The following is an 18,773-nucleotide window of genomic DNA, read 5'->3' on the forward strand; positions in this document are numbered from 1 at the left end:
GAGAGGCGCTGGTAATCATTTTCTAAAGCCAGGGCCCAGTGCTGTGGCCTCTCAGTGGCCTGGACCTAGAGTTTCCAGATAAAATAAAGGGCACCAATTTCAACTGGAATTCCAAGTAAATAACAAGGTTGTTGGTTCGTTTGTTTTAGTGTTAGTGTATCTCCCGTAGTATTTGTGATCTATTTTACTGAAAATTCTTGTTTATTATTCACCCAACATTTTTACACACCCTGTATTTTTATTTGCTAAGTGTCATAACCCTAGGGCAGTCCTGACTAGCTGACTGATCAAAATGGAAGCACCTCAGAGCGCAGTTTCGGAAGTCGTCATCATCCAGGGCAAAGACTGGGCTCCCCTGCTTGGACTGTGGAAGTTCAAGGGGCTGAGAGGTTAAGAGGTCCAAGAAATCAAGATCAACTTTGGAGAGAAATCTATTGAACATCATATAATTAACATTGAATGGCTTAAGACAATAGTCTTCTGATTTCCTCGTAGGTGTGTAAAAGACTGTGATGATGAAATGAAGAAGTTAAAAATGTACAGAAATGGGTATTGGCAGGAAAGAGTACTTAACACTAATGGAAGTCTGACATGCAATCCCTAAGTAGTAACAGGAAACGATCTCACAGCATTGATCTGGGCTATGTTAAGAAAAGCCATAGACCACTTAACCCCCTTGCATGTTCTTAAGCCCCTCTGAATTCTGGGTATTTGTCAGCCTCCATTATGAGAGCGGGGAGGGAAGGAAGCCCAGGTGAGACACAGCCCCTTTTCTCCAGAGCATTCGCCACTGCTCTTAACAAGGGTTCTCATTTTCCCATCCGTCCCGAAGATGGCCCAAGGGTATACATATCATCAGCTATTTTAGAATCAGCGATAATATAGTTAACAATACTTTTTCTTATTTTGTTTCAGTGCTTGGAAATGAATCCAGGCTACTGCTCATGCTAGGCAAGGGATATATAGCAAGGGAGCTCCATGCCCAGACCTGGATTTGAGTCGGTGTCTCACAGACCATTTCACTGTTGCAGGGATGAAGGTTAGCTTTTGCAAGTCTCAGTGTTCCTCCTGCACAGACAGGGTAGGCGGGCTGCAAGTGCAGGGCCAGTGCTGAGCGGTCCACCACGCCACCGCTCAGAGGCAATGCCACGAGGCCAGACACACAGCTGAGTCAGCACTAAATGCCCGACTCAAAACATCACTAACCTGGGCTTCTCACCGGAACTTCTCCGGTTCATTCTCCTCATCTCTAAAATCTGTAGTCATGTGCTACAATGAAAACACCAAGTACCGAAAGTTTTAAAATGTATTCTATTGACATAAACTGTATATACCATAAATTCACTCTTTGGAAAGCTCAATGGTTTTAAGTATCTCTCAGCATATGTCCATGCTCGCTCCTCCCCAAGGCTACTTAAATTACAGTGAGGTGATAAAACCACAAGGACAGAGAGAGTGAGCAAAGCCAAGTAATGATAATTGATCTCACAGAGCAAGCCAAATGGTAAATAGTGAAGAATGCCAAGAAGAACCATATATACACGACAAATTTTTAAAAATTAAAAAACTCAGGACTTGCCAACAGTAGCCTGTGGGTACACAAAGAGAGTTTAAAACAGGAGGATAAAACCAAGCATGGTAGGACCACTCAGGAGATAGCAGGAAGAGGGTCAGGAGTTCAAGGTTATCCATGGCTGTATAGCAAGTTCCAGGCCAGCCTAGGCTACAATAGGCCCTGTCTCAAAAACAAAAAAAGCAAAAGCGTGGGCTAGATAGGAAGGAGGGCAGTCCTCTCTCTCTCTCTCTCTCTCTCTCTCTCTCTCTCTCTCTCTCTCTCGCTCTCTCGCTCTCTCGCTCTCTCGCTCTCTCGCTCTCTCTTGCCCTCTCTCACCCTCTCTTGCCCCCTCCCTCCCTCTCTCTCTCCCTCCCTTTTCCTCCCTCTCCCTCTCCCTCTCTCTCTCCCTCTCCATCCCTCCCTCCCTCCTTCCCTCTCTTTATCTATCTATAGCTATCTCTTTCTTCCTCTCTTTTTCTCTCCCTCTCTATCTCTTCCCTTTATGGTGATATTTTATTTATGCTGAAATGTGATTTTATTTGTATGTTAATAAGTAAAAGTGCCTTGGGGTCAGAGCTAATAAAAAAACATTTAGCAGAAGTCTGGCAGTGGTAGCACATGCCCTTAATCCTGATCACATGACAAGCAGATCTCTGTGTGTTCAAGGACACCACCAGCATGGAGACACATGACTTTAATCTCAATACCAACCATAGAGACCTGGAAGTCTGTATAGACAGGCAGTGATGAGGAGGTCATGTGGTTGGATTTACAACCAATGAGAAGGCAGAACAGAAAGTCAATAAAAAGACACACAGGAAGTAGGTAGGCCTCTTTCTCAGGGGAAGGACGACAGTGAGGGGTAAGAAGGCAGTCTTGGTCTTAACTCTTGGCTGCTGCTTGATCTCTAGGCTTTTAACTCTGCATTTGTCTCTGTGTTTCTTATTTAATAAGACTGTTCAGAATTACATCTACATCCCTCCCCCCCACACACACACACGCACAGATACAGAAAGAGAGAAAGAGAAAACAAAGGGATTTGTGGTTGTTTGAATGAGAATGGTACCCATAGGCTCATACATTGAAATCCTTGGTCCCCAGTTGGTGGAATTGCTTGGGAAGGATTAGGAGGTGTGGCCTTGTTGGAGGAGGTGTATTACTGGGGGGTGGGCTTTGAGGTTCCAAAAGCCCATCTGAGGCCTAGTCTCCCTCCAGACCTGATGTAAGCTCTCAGCTACTGCTCCAGTGGCATGCCTGCTTGCCTGCCACCATGCTTCCCACCATGATAGTCATAGACTAGCCCTCTGGAACTGTACAAGCCCCCGGTTAAATGTTCCCTATTATAAATTGACTTGGCTACTATGGTGTCGCTTCACAGTCATAGAATAGTAACTAAGACATGGTTTCTCTGGGGAAGAATTTGGACAATCCCTTTCCTCCAGTGAGTACAGAAATTCATTAACAATACACATTACTGGTGCTGAGGTCCCCAGCCCCCTCTGCTTGGTCCCTGAATCTGGATAACAAGCCCCACTTAGTCACTGAAAATGAAGGATTGAAAGGCATGCACATCATTTCTGGGTTCAGGCAACCCAAGGGGGAAAAAAAGAGGTAAAAATGTTGCTGCAGAGTAAGCCAGTTCACTGTGCTACCAAGCTCATGGTCTATGAGTCCTACCCACATAGTCCAGAAGACTGATCGGCTTTTTAATGGCCACGGTGGGCAGCCAGGAAATAACAGACAATTCATGAATGGAAAATAGAGACAAAAATCACAATTTAAAAAAATAAAATAAACTATACAAATTGAAGAAAATAAGCAGACTTTTGAAATTGCTGTTGTTATATTCAAGATGACAAAACATCCTTCAGTTGGGTGTGTGACTCAGTGGTTGTGTGTGTGTGCTCACCAAGAATGCACAAAAATACATGGATCTGGCTAGGTGTGGTGGCCCACACCTTTAATCCCAACACTCAGAAGGCAGAGGCAGGTGGACCTCTGAGTTCAAGGCCAACCTGGTCTACATAGTCACAGGACAACCATAGCTACATAGAGAGACCCTGTCTCAAAAAACAAAAACGAAAGTAGTATCTAATCCTCAGACTCTGTCAGAAAAACAACTTTACAGGATAAAGCTAGAGATGCTAAGATAGGAAAACTGTAATAAGGAAGTTAGCCTGAATTATTGGGTTGATGCGCACAATCTAATGACATGAGCCAGGCATAGTGGTGTCGTGGTGCGTGCCTGGAGTCCTGGCTCTAGAAAGGACAAAATAAAAAATAAAAAGTGGCTGGAAGCTGAGAGACACCACAAAGCAAGAGAGAGAATAGAAACATGGGGGAAACTGGCTCACTGTTACTGTTTGACGCGTCTGAAGATGGACGAAGAAAGCCATGAGCCAAAGATGGAAGACTAGGGGAGACCAGCTGGAAACTAGAAGAGTTCCTGACTGGCAGTCATTGGAAATTAACTTCCACCAACAACCTTAATAAGCAAGAAACTGGATTTTCACAAGTGTCTCCAGGAAGCATGGGGCCCTCCCGGTCAGTGCCTTGTTTTGTGCATGGCATCCCACTGATCTCAGAGCTATAAGATGATACACGTGTTTCAACCTACAATATGAAGTAAATTTTCAAGAGAGGAGATGAAAAATAGAACTGAAAAAAAAAAAAACAGAGAAGAAAAGTACAAGACTGATCCAAGAGGTTGGATCCAAGAACATCCAGAAAAGAGTTTAAGAAGAGAGATGGAGGAGACACACAGAGGAAAACCTTCAATAAGGTCATTCATTCACTGAAACTCCCCCGACCAGGATACAGAATTTCCAGACTGAGAGCATTCATTGAGGACCCAGAGTAAGGGACACACCTATGAAACTCAGAACAATGGAGACCAAGGTCCTACAGTGTTAGAGATGATGGAGAAGTCACACAGTCGAGGGAATAGAGTTTAGTTATGCACACATGCTGATCCAGCTCTTGGGAAATGGAGACAAAAGAGAGTTCAACGTCATCTTCAGCTACACAGTGAGTTCAAGACCAGCCTGGGGTACATGAGACCCCAAATAAAGAGGTAAAACACGAGTAAGACATACCAATGCACTTCTGTAATCCCAACTCTTGAGAACTTTGGCCAAAAAAAAAATGCCACAAGTTCAAGGCCAGCCTGGACTGCATAGCAAGTCCTCATGTCAAAACACCAGAAAAAAAAAACCAAAAACAGAGTAACAATAATTCTAGATTTCTAAACAAGAAGCCTCAACATACTACAGAAAAGTGATGCCCATGTTTTCTCCCATGTGAAAGAGACGTCAAATGTGGATGATGGTGAATAATTATATCAAAGATGTTTTCCTCATTCATAATGAAACTGACAGTTACCTCCTGCTATGATGGAGGAGGTACCAATAATGCATGCCTCTTAGCAGAAGTTTCTTTTTACTTCATCTTGAAAAATCTCTCTGAAAATCTGTCTCCTCATAGCTACATCTTTTTTCACATTGCTAGATCTCTCTCCACACAGCTTTCTCTACACAGTTCTCTCACAGAAAAAATTCTGGACAAATATATGAGTTACATTTAGTGGGTCACATAACATTCCTTGAGTAAACATTTCTTGAGGCATGTAGGCTGAGCACCCAGAATTTTCTGAAGGGGAGTGACATTGAAATTCAGGACCAAAACAAGAAACAGTTAGTTGGCTAAACCTTGAGGGGTTAGGAGTGTGTGTAGAGAGTCAATTGCTGAAGAGAATTATGTCTATTAAAGTTGCTTCATGCCTCACCTTGGTTCAACAGGCACCTGGGAATCTGTTCTTGTGTAATAATGTGCAGGGGCAGCTAGTCTGCTTTAAATTTGTTTTGAGGTCCTAAATCAGCTAAATGTGTAAAAAGCTGCCTTTGTAGCTGAGAACACTGCTATATTCCTATGTCAGTCTGAGGCATGAAAAACATCCCAGTAGTATTTCTATTCATCAAAATTATACAGCTTAAGAAGAAATAATTTTTCTGACCATCCACAGATATATGTACCCCAAAAGTACAAAACACATCACCAATGGGCTGTGGAAAGACCCCCCACTGCTGTTCTTTTTAGGTAGGAATTGTAGCAGCACACGAGAAAATACACACAGAAACAAATGTATCCACAGCCATTAACCCCACAGTCTTTGCCTAGTGGGGGTCCCCATCAGAGAGTTGTTCATCTGGTGGGTCAATCTGTTGAATATTAGTTGTCATGTGCTGTATTTATGTTATGGCTCGTGATAAGCCAGGACTAAATAGAGAGACCCCTTCTCAAATAAATAAAACAAGCAATTGTAGTTGAATTAAAAAACTAAGGAATGATTTCACAATGAGTGAAATATTTTAATTAACTCTCTTTATTCCACAGGTGTCTTAGGACTATTCTGAGAAATCCTAATTCCTAACAGCCAGCTCCCTAGCATCTATCCATTGACTTTATCTTTAGAAGTCACTATTTTGCACAATGGTCAGTCCTAGAGGCACCTGGGTTTCTGTCCATACTCCTTCCTCCCAAATCATCTTTCTGAGAATGAAACACAAGGTTAAATTAGTGCATCAAGGGTTATGCATATTTCCCAAGCAAGTGAAAGCCACAGGCCAGCCAGGGTCCTCATGGCTCTGGGCTAGCTGGGGACATCAACAGGCCCACCTGGTACCACAAGGTAAACGCCATTATGATAAGCAAAAATATGGTGAAGAGAAGAGAAAGAAAGAGAAGTGAATGGGTTTGTGTGCTGTGGAAAGAGACGAAAGCAAAGAGGCAAAGGCAGTGGGGAACAGGCTGATGTGGGTGGCCAGCTTGCCACCTGGGCCCATGGTAACGTCCAGACGGCCTGAGCTGCTGCCAAGAGCCATAACTGGGTCCACCTGACATCCATAGCCCATGTTCCCACCAAAGGCCACATGGATGCCCAGGGGCTGGGGCTGGGCCACCACCTGAGGCCATGTCAGTGTCTAAGGGACATGCTGCTGCTGGGGCCAAACTGATCTGGGTGGTCTGTGCTGCCACTGGGGCCATGTCTGAGTCCTTGGTCCTCCTGAAGCTGAGATCAATGCTGATCTCTGTGGCCCAAAATACCACAGGGGACCATAGGAACCATGCGATGCCATGGAATCCGAGGGCCATGCTAGGCAGGTACCCCCCACCCCTCATCATGGGTGTGGAAGAGCTGGCTCCACCCCTTGTCCTGAGTAGGGCAGCTGGAGCAGCCTGGACTGACCAAATCAGCTACCACCCAGACCTACAGCCAGGGCTTTGAGTTGACCCACCCCAACATCTACCCCTTCTATGATCTGCGGGAGTATGTGAAGGGAACCACAGCTGCAGGATATCCGTGACTTGGGGCAATGGCAGGATATCCAGGAAGAGTTTCAATGGGGGGTGTTGATGGTATACCAGAAGCCAGAGCTTTGAATCAGACCAACAACTCATTACAATGAGCATTTGTGAATACAGCAGCATGAACAAACAGTGTGCTGTGTGGCACACTGCAGCTCCCAAAGCCACTAAGATGCATGAAGAGCTGTTAGAAAGACAGGAAAGATGGAGGAGAGAAATGGGGTTGTTTGAGTTGGTTTGGTTTTTAATTAATAGTTTTTTCATTTTGTTTTGGGGGAGACACTACAGGGGTGAAGGGAGGATATGGAGGTGACAGGGAAATGGGGTGCATGATGTGAAATTCCCAAAGAATCAATTAAAATATACATATTAAGAAAAAGAAAGAGTTATCAATATGTGTACCAGGAGCCAGCTTTCAGGAAGGATGGAGAGAAAGTTCTGGAGAGGACAGTGGTGATGAATGTGGCTTCCTAAAGCTATGGAGCTGTATGTCTCAGGACTGTGGGTGTTGCTTAATTGGTAAATGCTTGTCCAGTGTGCTCAAGGCCCTGGGTTTGATCCCCAGCTCCAACAAACTGGTGTGATAGTCCATGTCTACATTCCCAGCACTCGGGTGGTGGAGGTAGGATAATCATAAATTCAAGGTTATCCTTGTCTACATAGAAAAGTGGAAAATAGCCTGGGATTCAGGAAAACCTTCCTTAAATAAATAAATAAATAAATAAATAAATAAATAAATAAATAAATAAATAAATAAATGTTAAAAAAAAAAAGTCCAAATGAGCTGAGCATGGCAGTACATGCCCATCATCCCAGAATTCATGAGGCTGAGACTGGAGAATTGCTGTGTTTGGGGCCAACCAGGGCTACCTGATGAGTTCAGGCCAGCATGTCCTAGAGGCTAAGAGAAAAGATATCCTGCCTAAAAAGAAAGAAAAATAAACTGATTCCAATGGTAAAATGTTATCTAATGCATATTATACCATAATAAAAATGTTCTCTGATATTTACCCTTTATTCGCTTTTAGTTCATCTTTTTGTTTGTTTGTTTTTGTTCTTTCAAGACAGAGTTACTTTGTATAGCCCTGACTGTCCTGGAACTCACTCTGTAGACCAGGCTGGCCTTGAACTCAGAGAGATCCACCTGTCTCTGCTTCCTGAGTGCTGGGATTGAAGTGTGCATCACCACCACCGTCTCGCTTAGTTCATCATTATAATTAGTACTTGACTGTTTCAAAGAGAGAGAAGAAAATATTGGAAACATTTGAAAAGATATTAAATGTTGTGATATCTCATAGTCATCCATGTTTTCTGAAGGCAGCCTGTGGTGTGCATGAAGGAACTTCAAAGTTCCCCCTACAATTGTGTGTGTGTTGTTGTTGTTGTTATTGTTATTGTTATTGTTTTTCCATAATGAGAAGAATGTGATAAATATGAGAACTCTGACTTGACAACAGGATGAGAAAGTTACCATGATATGTTTCTTACATGCAAAGCTATTCGGCTGCTGAGATGGGCAGGTTCCCTAGGAATCACTTGTAAGATGCACATTTGTGTGTGGATTACTGGCATGTATGACAGAGGTCTAGCCTGGGAAGAGAAGCCAGTAGGATCAGGCAGAGGAGGGAATGACTGTGATAGACCCGAGAGACCTCCTGCCAGGAGCTGGGGAGCTAGAGTGCCCCTTCAGAGTTATTCCACACTGAAGCAAGAGTCCAGACTTGCACCTCAATGTTGACTCATCCTAGGAAGTAGGGTCCCCTCAGGAAGTGATCTTGGGTAAGGTGGCTCTTTGTGGTCAAGAAGAAATCTCAAAGCGGAACTTCACTGAGGACCATTAGCTGCTAACCTTCCCAGGCCCGGAGGAGGAGGAAGGCAGGCCCTGATGCCATGACTCTGCACTCCCTGAGACCGTAATGTTCTACCTAGGCTGTAAATTATCAATATAAGACAGAACAGGACTAAGAGGTGTTGAGGAGGGAAAGAAAACCTATCTTACAAGGAAATTGGAGTTGAGAACATGCAGAAGGGCTAGAGGTATGGCTCAATGGTAGGGAATGTTTTCCTAGCATGCCTGGATCAAGGCCCCCCTTAGAAAGGAGAAGAAGGAGGGGAGAGGGAGAAAGGGTACGCTGTTCCCACAAACAGCTCTTAGGAAGTGGACCCAGAACCTCCTCAGAGGGATTCTGATGGCTTGGAAATGACATACTTATACCATTGCTAAGAGCTTTCCGGAGGAGCTGTGCGTGCATGTGCGAGTGTGTGTGTGTGTGTGTGTGTGTGTGTGTGTGTGTGTGTGTGTGTGTGTGTGTATGGACAGATCCTTCTATTTAGTCCTGGCTGTGCTGGAACTCACTCTGTAGACCAGGCTGTCTTTGAACTCACAGAGATTCACCTGCCTCTGGCCCTGAGTGCTGAGATTGCCCATGCACCACCACCCCCAGCCACTTCTAAATTTTTCCACCCAGCTTTCTTTCTCGAGAGAAGAGAATAGCTAAGCCATTCCATGGACTTTGTCCTAAAGCAGCAGATACACACTAGGAGCCGGGTCCTTCCTCCACACATGCATCAAGCAAAATAAATGCAAAGGCTCTTTAGTATCTCCTCCCCTCACTTAGTTTCCCTCCCCAGGGAACCAACCCCCACCCCAAGCTCTCAAAGAAATCGATTGCAGACATGAGCTTGTCTTGCAAGTACTGATTCTGAGCAAGGAAAAAAAATCCCTCTGCTCTCTCTAATAAACCATCTGGGGCCTCCATTTTAGCCAAGGGACTTAGGGAATATCACTTATTGCCCTATAGAACTTTCTGGAAAATATTTCCTATGGTTTTCAGTGTTTTTTAAATTCTGTGCTAAATAACCATGAATCTGTACTTCATCATATTCAATAACAAAATGTTCACACTGTCAAAAATAAGTGTGAACATATATGCTAATACCTTGACTCGCCCCAGCTCTGGAGGCCAGCCTGCTATCCTGCAAACGCGGACACAAACACAAAGACTTGTTGTTGTTGTTGTTTTATTTTGTCTTGTATTGTTTGGTTTAGTTTTTGAGACAGACTTTCTCTGTGTAGCCCTTGTTGTCCTGGATCTCGCTCTGTAGACCAGGCCAGCCTCAAACTCACAGAGATCCACCTGCCTCTGCCTCCCAAGTGCTGAGATTAAAGGCGTGCGCCACCACCTGTTGACTTTTTAATTTTTAGATTAATATATTTTACATGTATGAGGTTTTGCCTGCGTTTTTGTCTGTACCACATGTGTGCCTGGTGCCTGAGGTCAGATGAGGGCAACAGATCCCCTAGAACTGGAGGTCTGGAAGGTTGGGAGCCATCATATGGGCTCTGGGAATTGAAAATGGGTCTTCCGACAGAGCAAGTGCCTTTAATCACTGAACAATCTCCCCAGCCCCAGCAAAAAGATTTTTAAAGAAAGTTACTGAAAATCACATACTGTGGTGGTTTGAATAAGAATGCCCCCATAGACTCATCTATTTGAATGCTTGGTCACCAGGGAGTCGCATTATGTGGGAGGGGTTGGGAAGGGTGGCCTTGTTGGAGGAAGTATCCCTTGTCCCTGGGGGTGGGCTTTGAATTTTCAGAAGTCCAAGTCAGGCCCAGTGGATGTTTCGCTCTTCCTGCCTCTTGCAGATCCAGATGTAGAACCCTCAGCTTCTCCTCCAACACCATGTCCACCTGCATGCTGCCATGCTCCCCGCCATGCTGAAATGAACTCAACCTCGGAAACTGTAAGCAAGCCCCAGTTAAATCCTTTGTTTTTTAAGAGCTACCATGGTCATGGTGTCTCTTCGCAGCAACAGAATAGTGACCAAGACACATACTTCTCAAATGTCAGGACTCCATCCCACCATAAGCCTCCTATCAGTTCTTCACTGTGTGCAGTACCATAGTAGAACAGCCTATGGGAAAAAGAACCAACCTCACACAAACATTTTCCATTTAACCCTGGGACCAGCCCCATTGAACAGTCCCAGAATGGAAAGAAGAAAGAAAAAAAATCCTGGGGCTGGAGAGGTGGCTCAATGGTTAAGAGCACCTGCTGTTCATGCAGAGGACCTGAGCTCAATTTTGAGCATCCACATGGTGGCTCACAATCATCTGTAACCGCAGGGGATCTGACATCCTCTGCCAGTATCAGACACACTTATGGTGCACATATGTATATGTAGGAAAAACAGTGATACACATGTATAAAAATAGATAATCCAAAAGAAAATATTGTAATCCTGTGACCTGAGGTTAGAAGCTATTCTAAATTGACTTCTGGTTTGGTCTTTCATCTCAGAAGAAACATTTTTATTGTTATGTCCATTTTATTGTATAGTACTTGGATCCCAAAGATCAGTTAGGCCTTAAGGCTTACAGTTATTAAGAAGGGGACAACCAGAATCCAGCTTCCCACTATCTCCACATCGTCTTTGACCCACAGAATAAATCCTCACACGCAGTTGCCGTAGTTAAAGGCCAGGCTAGTCTAAACTGACTATGCTAATACTTCAGACTTCCCTGTAATGGCCATTCTCCCAAAGGGTTGAGGTACACTTGACAGATGGTATTAGCTCAGAGGACACCAGATTACTGCTGAGATGTTGACTAATCAGGTGAACAATGGCCAGACGATATGTGGTGACAGAACACTAAACTGCAACCTGGGGCCACCAATCCAGGAGGCCAAAGTCCAGCTTCAGTAGCCATCGGCCCAGAATGGTGAGGGAGCGGCCCCCGGCTTCCAGCTTCTGCCTCTCCAACTCAGCCAACCACAGAAAGTCGAATCTGCTTCTATCTCTGCACACAGCTTCCTGCCTCCAGCTGCCAAGGGCACCAAGCCACGCCTACCAGAAGCCCGAGTTCATTTTCATCTGAGATCTTCCAAGTCCTCTGCCCGCCTCTGACTCTCTGCCAACACACACACACACACACACACACACACACACACACACACACACACACACACACACACACACCAGAACAGAAGGGCAGTAACTCACTCCCTTCTTTGAGCAAGCACCAAGTAAATAGGTTCACGTTGCTCTCACTTGGTTGCTCTTCGTTTATTTCCATTTTTCCTGCAAGCTCCACACTACAGTCTGTACTGACTGTTCCGTTCAACCAGCACTGTAGAGTCCCTTTGGGTGTAGAGCTTTGCAGTCCATGATAACATGCTAAGTCCCTGCAAGATCTAAGTTCTCTTTACATTGGGTTCTTGGCTATTGCTTTTTATACCCTTTGTTGGCTCCCCGCCCCCATTCTTTGTGGACTTAATCTTTTCTTGTGCTTTCCACCTGTTTTTGTTGCGCAGCTATTTTCTCAGAGCCGAAACACACACACACACACCCCAAGACGGAGGAGGAAGGCGCCTTAGGACTGGAGCTCCCCAAGTGTCCGGGACTCCCTGCAGGCTGTGCTCAGAGCTCCAGGGAGGCACATTTTGAGTCACCAGCCTGCTGATGCTGGACTTTTCTGAGGTGCGGCAGCCTTTGCGTCACCCATGCTCCTGAAAATGACCTCAATAAACTCATTGTTCACCAAGCCTGACTGGACAGGAGTGATCTCATTGGTCCTGTCTGCACCCTATCTGGGATAAACTGGCATGTGCTCGTGTCTCCCCAGGAAAGAGTCATAAACCAGTATTACCCTCTCTAAAAGTGCCCTTAGTCGTGGAAGATAAAGCAGCAGGTAAAGTGTATACATGCACCCTATTGGCCTATTGGTTTATTTTTAATTAATTTATTTGTGTGTGGGAGAGAGAGAGACAGAGAGAGAGAAGGGGTTTGTGGGCATGTACACAGCATGTCGTGAGAGGGGAAATCAGAGGACAACCTTGGGTGTAGGCATTTGCCTCCCACCTTATTTAAGACAGGTTCTCTTGTTTGCTTCTACATATGACAGACTAACGGACCTTCCAGCTTCTGGGGATTCTCCTGTCGCCATCTACCACCTCCCGGTTAGAATGCTAGGATTATAGATGTTCTAGTTACATGCTTACCTTTTATTTTGTTTTTTGTTTTTTGTTTTTGTTTGTTTATTTGTTTTTCAAAATAGGGTTACTTTGTGTATCCTTGGCTGTCCTGGAACTTGCTCTGTAGACTAGGCTGGCCTCAAACTCGGAGATCCTTCTTGCCTCTGCCTTCTAAGTGCTGGGATCAAAGGTGGGATTACCACCGCCTTTGATGTTTGTTGTTGTTAGATTTACTAATGTGACTGTTTAAAGGAGGAGAATGTAAACATTGCCTTGTGCTTGGTGTGGCTCGGCTCTGAGTTCCTTCTTCTGTTGGAGCCTCTGCCGGCCACTTTTGCTGCCTTCACAGCCATGGCCTCTGAGCACGCCCTTTGGCTGTGTCTTCATGATGATCGAGCAGTTCTTCACCTTGGCTTCCTGGGAATTCATGAATGGTGCAAGTCAGCTGGGGTTGACAACCAGGAAGTACTTAGGGAAGCCATCTCTATCATTTTTCTCGTAAAATCCTCTTGAGATCCATCATTATCCCCCACCCACCCCTTTTTAGTTGGTTTCACTGGTTGGTGAGTTAGTGGCCAGTCAGACTAACTTGGCTGTGGATCACCAGTAAAGCTTGGCCAAGTTGTGTCTACTTTGTCTTTCTTGTTTTTGTCCTGGGATGTTAGAAAGCTAAGGCCTTTGAATTGAAACATTTCCTCCAGGGTGGCAGAGGAGGGCTCTGGAGACTGGGGAACCCGCCCTGCAGGCTGGTGCACGCCCTTAATCTCAGCACTCAGAAGGCAGAGGGAGGAGCATCTCTGTGAGTCCCAGGACAGCCAGGGCTTCAAAGATAAGACCTTGTCCCAAAGCAGCAACACCAACAACAAAAGACTCAGGAACCTAGCACCTGGTCCCCCACGCCACCTCATGCCGAGTACACAAAAGTAAAGAATCACTGGAGAAAGGAGACTCTTTGGTGGAGCTGCCTACAAGCCCTGTAGAGATAGATATCCAGGGATACAGCTTCGTTAGTCATCACCTGTACTGAAATGGGCCTTTTGGTGTTGTAGCTGCCTATGAGTTACCCAAGAGCAGTGGTTCTCAACCTTCTAAAGGCTGCCACCCTTTCATACAGTTCCTCATGTTGGGGTGACCCCAACCGGAAAATTATTTCTTTGCTACATCATGACTGTAATTTTGCTACTGTTATGAATTGTAAATATCTGTGTTTTCCAATCGTCTTAGGCAACCTCTGCGCAAGGGTTGTTCTGCTCCCTGTAAGGACCTTGAGTCCTGTGACCAAGATTAACTCGTGTTCCAATAAGGAACTAGCTGGTTCATCAAGCAGTTTCTGTGATCTATCGTCCTCTTCTCCCTCATCCTTCTGTCATCTCTCTTGCTCACATACATACCCTCCCTCTCCTGTCGCCAAGACCCCCCTTTTCCCAGCAACCCCTGTAATGCCTGCAGAAATCAGTGACTTTGACCAACCCTGCCCTTGCCCCGTCCTTGGCCTGGTCACAAAGGCTCATCCCAGGCATCTTGGAGTAATAAATGCCACTGCGAAGCTTGTGGGCACCGCTGGTAATCTAGGTCTAGACCCTTCCCTTGGCCTCCCAGATGTGCGGTGCAGGCTGACTAAGAACTTAACAACACTTCATTCACCCTGCTTGTTAACTTCTTAGGGGATTGTCTCTTCCGCTCACATTGCAATCTACCATTGCAACACCCTGGACCTGGCCCAGAAAAAGAAGAGGAACCTCATGATTGCCTTATCTCAGTTACGGAACTTCCCTCACCCCACTCCAAGTATTAGGAGCCCACAGGGACTGCTGACCTAAGCATGTTTGGTATGAATTAGCTCAGAGTTGAAGCGGGCTGCTGAAGAAAAGGCCTCTGTAGTCTTCATGCAGTCTCCTGTGAACCACTGCACCTCCTCGCCCTGGTGTTTTATGCTTCTGGGGGTCACACTGCACTGGGTACAACTTCCAGCCTTTGACAGACAAATTCAATCAGAATTGTGACCCCTTCCTGGGCCTGTCTGATGGACTTTACCACACTAACTTTTTTATTAATCGAAAATCACTTTTACGCACAAAGCTACACAAAGAAACCCTGTCTCGAAAAAAACCAAAAAAAAAAAAAAAAAAAAAGAAAATCATTTTTACTTAGAAAATCTGTGTTAACATGTTATTAGCTGCCAGACAGTGGTGGTGCACCCCTTTAATCCTAGCACTCAGGAGGCAGAGGCTGGCAGATTTTGGTAGGGACCAGCCTGGTCTACAGAGTTCCAGAACACCCAGGGATACACAACAAAGCTCTGTCTCGAACCCTTCCTCCATAAAAAAAAAGTTATTCTTAACTATCTGCTCACAAGTATCTTGAAATTCTGCGACAGATCCAGATAGATCCTGGTTTCTCCACCTTGGACAGACTCTTCTTTTCTAAACTTGTCTGCATCATAGTCCTCTGCAGGGCCAGTAGTTCATTCTCCTGGGTTTCCAGGTCTTCTGACAACATTGCATTTCCTGTTAGTAACAACCAGAAAAGGATATTAACATTGAGTGTGTATTCCCGTTCAGTTTAGAATTTGTGCAAATCCCATTTATTTTCTAGCCAGTGGAGCTGAGATTGAAGCTGGGTGAGACACCAAGATGTGGGACTTGCATCAGATTTACTACAAAAATTCTACTATCTTCCAGCTGGCTGCCTCGCTGAGCCTGGCCCGAAAGTTCCAATACATTCCCGGGCCAAGCCTGGAGATAAATTGTCCATTTATAATGTTGCTGATCAAACCCCATCACTGACTCCAGTAACAACACTGCAGCACTTGATATTAATCTGTGTGACTTCCTGGGTTATTTGTAGTCTCATAACGCTGCTGCTTGTGACAAAGGCCATTCAACAGGAAGGTGTCAGTAGTTAATGAATCTTCCAAACTTGTCTACTATCCACAGCCATGTAGAATTGTTACACATGGAAACAGCCACTTTCTCCCTTTTTCCTGGATGGGAAACCTCAGTAATCAGTTTGGTCAATAAATGTGGCTATTCCTATAGATCTCTCCTCTTGGCCTTCCTTGAATAATTATAATGACTGAAGGGGCAGGGCATTGCGTAGACCTATGAGGAAAACTCAGTGTTCCCTGGTGCACTCCTGGGCAGGATGTCTCTATCTTGTCCTAAACAGGAATCTGTACTGGCTGGTTGTTTACAAACTCTAAAAGACAGATTAGACTAAAGGAAATCTAGACTACTTACAGTGTGTTTTGGCCACCTGGATTCTCCTGTTGGCTTGCTACATCCCAGAGACCAAGGGCAATGACCCCTACTTTGGATACAATTCTCACACACTCCCGTATAAAACACACGGGCCAAATACAGAATATCACTGGTCTCTTTTGTAAAAATAAGTTTGTCTTTATTTTACTCGATCCTCTGGGTGCAGGTAGAAGACAGCTGGAAACAGGTGAATCTGTAACCCCCGGAATGGGACACGCTAGCTTTCCGACAGTAGAATGGTATTCCTTTGTGGAACCACATCTGCACTGAAAGCTCGCTTGGACAACTGCAAGTGCCTTCAGTTTGAACACTGAGCCTAACCACCCCCACCAGACATCTCTGCTCATAGTTCACTCACAGCTCCCCCTGGGCCCATCAGAATGCCGTTTGGAACTACCAAGGAATAGTCTCTGTGTCCATAACTCCCAGGCAAAACACTTGCCGACACCTCCGGATGCCTCTGCTACTGCTCTGGCTATGGTATCAGTAGAGCTGGGCATGGTGGCACACCCTTGAAATCCCAGCAGTCGGGAGGCTGAGGCAGGAGGATCATGATTTTGAGACCAGTCTGTACTACACAGGGAGATGCTTTGGAGACCAATGAATCCCTGGCTGGTTGGAGGAACAAATAGGACATGTTAGGTCTCCTACTTTACACAGTCCCCGGCAAACAAGATCTGGGCTTGGTCAAACTGAACTGGGCACCCTAAGGCCCACCAACTAGTTAGGAGATCACACTGGATTTATTGTCAGCCTGTGCTCCTTGGTTGATGTTGATTCCACTTGGGGACCTCAAACATTATAAACAACACAATGCTTCCCATGTGAGAGTGTATCTTACAAGGCTGTAGACATGCCTTTCTTCAGAGGACATTTTGCCATCCAAGAATGCACATATTACAATCATCCTAGAAAAGACAATCTAGAACAAAGATGGCCTGGGATAACATTAACTTTCTTCTCTCTCCTAGAGTTGTGGCCACCATAAGAGACCTCCAAGTATTGAAGGCAACATTATGAGGAGTCTTGTAGCCTTCAGAAGCAGCGAACTCTCCAAAGTGAGACTTACACTCTTTAGGAAATTTCCAAAGTGTACCCCAGAGACGGTTTTCTTTAAGATGCAATTAATGTAGTTTAAAAATGTAATTCAGAGGATTGGGGAGATGGTTCGGCTGTGAAAGCACTTTCCACACAAGCATAAAGACCTGAGTTTGAATCAGCCAGCGGCACCCACTTAAGAAGCTGGGCAAAGCAGCATGAAGCTGTAAGTCCAGCACTAGGCAGACAGAAATTTGAGGAGCCCTGGAGTTTGTTGGCTTCTAGCTGACCTGGAAGGCCTTGGGTTCCTTGGGAGAGCCTGTCTCATTTAAAAGGAAGGAGGAGAAAGCTTGAAGATACCTGGCAAGATGGCCTTCACATTTGCGTTTAAATGCACATGCGCACATCTGAACACATATGTGCACGCACACACATGCACACACATGCATGCATGCATAAAAGGTAATTAAAAATTTCCATTTTAGCTGCAATGACTAGTGATGCCACCTTGGCTTTTGGGTACCATTCAGAACACCTCAGCTGACTAGCAGGGGTTGTCATGGGCAACTGAAATGTCCAGAAGTCTTCCTCACAGTCTGTGCAATCCTAAATACCTAATCCTACCACACATGGGTTGCTCGGACCAACTGGAAAAGTCAGTATAGACGCCTTAAATCTGTTTGACACCCTGATAGTTTAAGGGATTTGCTCAGTCCAGTGGGTTCAAGATTTCTGGAGACGTGGTTGTGCTCAGAACTGCAGGTTAGCCTCATCGGGCTACACTTGGCATCCTGGTAATAACATCCTAATTAATCTATGAGAGACAAATGGGTTTCCTCCCAGGAACTGTAGGTCGGGTTAATCAGGGGGACAGTGGAGGCTCACACAGGGAATCCTCCTGGGGTCTTGTAACAGGATCTCAGGTTATTCTCTGATCCAGAATATCTCTCCAAGGATGATTGTATGAATACTCTTGGAAAACAGAGGTCTTTCTACCAAGAAGAAGACAGTTCTGCTTATAGGCTTTACAAGATAGTGTTTTCTCCCAAGCAAAAGTTAGGCAGATTTATTGCCTGTGATAAAAAGATTGGAGCCCACCGGACATCATGATTCTTTCCCTGTAATGCCACCCACCAGATATGTGCCCCTGTTTACATCATTTAATAAGCACTAGGACTCAAGCTACTGTTGGGGGAAGGGGGCAAAACAAATCAATGCTATGGCTACTCTTTAGCAGTGCTAAATAAAGTCCAGGCTCTCTGATCTAAAAGAGCTGTGACAATAAGCTGTGGACCTGCAGCAGGTCAGTATGTTAGCTTACAAGTAAGTTAGAGTCTTGTGGCCTTCATTTAACTTTATTTATCATCATCATAACCATCATCATCACCACCATCATCATCACCACCACCACCACCATCATCATCATCACTTTGTGTGTGTCCTTTCCTTGCACTCAGTAATGCCTGTCAAAGAGAGAATGCCAAGTGCATGTCAAGAGATTCTCTTTTTCATGGAGCTGGAGGACCAAATAGGGCACCCATGTGGAGATAGGTGCAGACAGAAAGCTACATGTAGCCA

This window comes from Peromyscus maniculatus, chromosome 2, assembly GCF_049852395.1.
Source record: "Peromyscus maniculatus bairdii isolate BWxNUB_F1_BW_parent chromosome 2, HU_Pman_BW_mat_3.1, whole genome shotgun sequence".
NCBI classification, from domain to species: Eukaryota; Metazoa; Chordata; class Mammalia; order Rodentia; family Cricetidae; genus Peromyscus; species Peromyscus maniculatus.